At 37.9% G+C, this 3,794-nt stretch overlaps 1 non-coding gene across 1 annotated transcript; it reads left to right on the top strand.

The window, feature by feature from the left end:
• Positions 1-1,374: 1,374 nt before the first annotated feature.
• Positions 1,375-1,447, top strand: Trnak-cuu. The gene has a single exon. It is a non-coding gene; the product is annotated as a tRNA-Lys (tRNA).
• The last annotated feature ends 2,347 nt before the right edge of the window (positions 1,448-3,794 follow it).

The following is a 3,794-nucleotide window of genomic DNA, read 5'->3' on the forward strand; positions in this document are numbered from 1 at the left end:
CGATCATTTCATGGATAATTTAAAATCTAAATTTTTTTCAAACTAAGCTCGGTTAATTTAACGCGGATAGGATAAAAAATCGAGAAGGAATGTATTATCCCCATCCCAGGGTCATAATAAGCTTTTTCTAACTCGGTAACTCGATTTTTCAATCTCAACGGTTTTCTTAATTAACTCAAGACAAGACTTCCTCTCTTCCTTTTCCTTTTTCTCCCGGGGGTAAAATAAACACCGCCTCTCCCTCTCACTTACTTTCCGACTCGACAAATCCCAATGACGAGGGTCTCCCTACCAAAAACTATTCCAATTTGTTCCCCGTTCTCGACTCATTAGCTGTCTCTCTCCTCCTCCGACCCCTCGGGTAATTAAAATCGGGTACGTGTACTCCCGGATCCCGTGTGTCCTATTTGCCTCGATTGGAATTTAGACCCCATCCAGATATGCAGCGCCGCTTCGTTAAAAATTAACCGCGATATCCAATTCGTCATAATACCCGTCATAAAGTTGGGGAGGGTAGAATCTATTGCCCCCCCTTTCTAGAACATTTAGGTTGGAACCTCGCTGTTTCAGTCTGTCTGACCATCGCCAATCATCGACCATCAGGGTAGGATTGGTATAATTTACTGTTCAGTTAAGTTCTTTTAGATGTCCTTATGATTATGTGTGACATATCTAACGATTGTGTCTTCCTCAGTCGATCCCTTCGAATTTCACCAGTACAGACTCCTCCTAGGATTATACTTGTTCGTATACGACCTTGCTTCAATCAGACACATCTCTTACTCTTTATTTAAATTTGTAATAGACAGTAGTACGCAATATACGATATACAATATATGATATACAGGAGGGCCAGACTTATATGCTTCAAGTCCCATCAATTTTCCTTAGATAAGGCCTGGCATTTTTTTATTTCTACCGCAAAAAAGTTTTTTGATTGTGATCAATGGCAAAATTATTTTCCAATTAAAACCTGACCCTCTTTTCTTTATCGATTCCATAAATCTAACTTCCCTCCTTTACATCTTCTATGTCGAAAATATATAAGTATATTAGTATAAATAATTAGCTATGTATGTCACTACATATACTGTCATTTACGGTAGTTTTTTGTCCATATATGTCCATATTTATCGTATTTAGTTAATGCAACTAGATTTATCTATTTATAAAAATAAGTGGATCAAAGTCAGGATAGCTTTTTTTTTTCGTTATGAACTATGCATATTAGCCATGGTGACAAATCTTATATGTGTGTTCAAATGGGGGGGGGGGTTATCGTGAAAAAAGGGCCAGAGGCGACGGTGGGAATCGAACACACGACCGCGGCGTGAGAGTCTCTCATGCTAACCACTCGGCTACCGCGGTCCCCAAGTCAGGATAGCTTAAGTGGTAGAGCAGCGGCGTCTTTAGCCGAAGGTCGTGGGTTCGAATCCCGCTCGTGACACTGGCTTTTTTATCTCAACCAATACCTTAAATAAAGATAAATTACTTGAAAGAATTTATTTGGTCAATCGGACCACGAAATCTAATGGATATAAAAATAAGGTTGGTCGATTCATTAGTACGATAGTTCTATTCACTAACTGTTTAATAACTGCAAAAAACAGATTGTCAGTAGAACTATCGTTTTGAACTAATAATTTAAACTGCTCAACACATACCTACTCAAACCTATTTGGATGTACGGGTGCCAAGTATATGGATCGGCGAAGTATTCCAATATTCAAAGATTACAAAGTTTTCAATCCAAAATTTTAAGACTAATTGTTTCTGCCCCTTTTTATGTAAACAATAATACACTTCACAGAGATCTTCAAATCCCAACAGTTTTTTCATCCATAAATTAGAAAATCACACCAACACACAAATACGATTACTCCATTCCCCACAATTACCACGTAAACGTCTGAAAAGAATATGGATAAGAGACCTCTTAAATGATTAATATCATTTTATTAATCCAGAGCGGCTGCCAATGTGTAGCTTTCTCTATAACGCCCATAATGCCAAACACATAATCTGAAATCCAATCTGCTGGTTGTATAATGTACAGTTGTAGATATAAATAAATGAAGTAAAAAAAAACTGCTCAAACATGTATAGGGATATTGCCTTGAACAACAATTCCTTCTTCCAGTGTAAATCTTAGCTGAGACCATTACCCCGCCTCTTCCAAAACTGCACTGAAGGGAGCACGCACTGGGTAATAGTACGCATCCCTTGTTCTCGGCGTCTGCTATCACTATAAAGACAAAAACACGACTCATCAGTAAACATAGCAGCATTGTTCTTTTCTAGGAGCTCGCTGCACCGTATTCTCCTGAGTTGCTGTAGCTGCTGGTCTCAAAAAGGCACATAATGCCAAAACTTCTTGCACTTCATTGCACTATGGAAAAGGTTCCGTATTGCAGCAATGACAATATTTCTGTCCTCTCCTAACGTCATAATGCGCTGAGATCCACTACAGGTCTCGTATTGGCATTGTCAGTGACGTTCCAGACCACGCTCTGACAAACGCCAAAACTGCCTTTGCAATATCCACTTGATGATGACCTCGATGTCTTATTCTCACAGTAATATTGCGAACTTATTGGTTCAGGATGATATCTTTCCATAGTTGAAGAGAACCATCGAGAAACAAAGAGAATCGTTAAAATGGAGAGAAGACGAGAAAACTGTTCGTTTACAGAATGAGTCATTTTCATGTTTACTATTCTTAAGTAAATCCGTTATTAAAGATGAGGATTAACATTTATTTGTTTTTGGTTTGTATTTTCTATTTTGTTTTGTCCAATTAACAAGAATGTATTGGTTAATTTAATTAAAATTAATAGAATAAGAATAAATTACAAATATCCCTATTCATTTTTGAACAGTTAGTTTATCTATATACATTTTTATCACTCTTCCTCTTTCTCTCTATCTGTCTATCTCCCTGCCTTTCTCTTTTTTCCTCTCAATCCTCTCCCCCTCTCTCTTTATCGTTTGCTTTCTCTCACTTAATTAAACGAATTAGTTATTTATTGGTTTTTATTAGAAAATTGGTCGTTAGGTTCATCACTGCTAGCCTATTAGTGAAATATGCAGAATTTTGACAAGCAAAGTGACCACCAGTTTGGAAAATATTGTTGGAAGTGAAATTTAAAAAGAAATGGTTCAACAATAATAACAGTTCCAAGAATGTCGATAATTAGATCGTAGAATATAAGTTATACATTTGATCCTCCCTCATATCCTATTCTCGCTAATAAATACATTCCCTCTCAAAAGCGTTCAAATAAATAAATTGAAAAAGCATTAGAGGCTGAAAATGCTTATATGGAAGTCATTAGACTAGTCATTTTCGATCTAGTTTATGATCTCAATATTATTTCATTTTACCTGAACCTATAGTAAACCTTTTCATTATATAAACATATTTTTTGTTTTTTGTACAATGGATACCAGGGACTGGAGGAGTTCCCTCCTGAGCACTGCAGCTGAGCTGTACAGCTTATTGTACTTTATCACTGGCTCCATATTTTGGGGGCAGGCTCGCAACAAAATATGAACTTGAGCCCTCGTTGTACCGGTGTTCTTCCATCGAAGAAACTCATTTTTGAAGGGGGTTGCGACCAAATTCAGGGTCGCTGAGATCCGATTCCGCCCTTCCATTGATGAGTGCCGTGTCAATTTCTTTCAATTGCGGCCACCGGTCCCCTTAGGCGTCAGAAAAAGTTTAGAGGCGACAGTGGGGATCGAACCCACGATCGCAGGATCTACTAGCCGAGAGTCTGACGCCTTAACCACTC

Source organism: Cimex lectularius, unplaced genomic scaffold (genome assembly GCF_000648675.2).
Source record: "Cimex lectularius strain Harlan isolate CLEC.00 unplaced genomic scaffold, Clec_2.1 scaffold139, whole genome shotgun sequence".
In the NCBI taxonomy this organism is placed as follows: Eukaryota; Metazoa; Arthropoda; class Insecta; order Hemiptera; family Cimicidae; genus Cimex; species Cimex lectularius.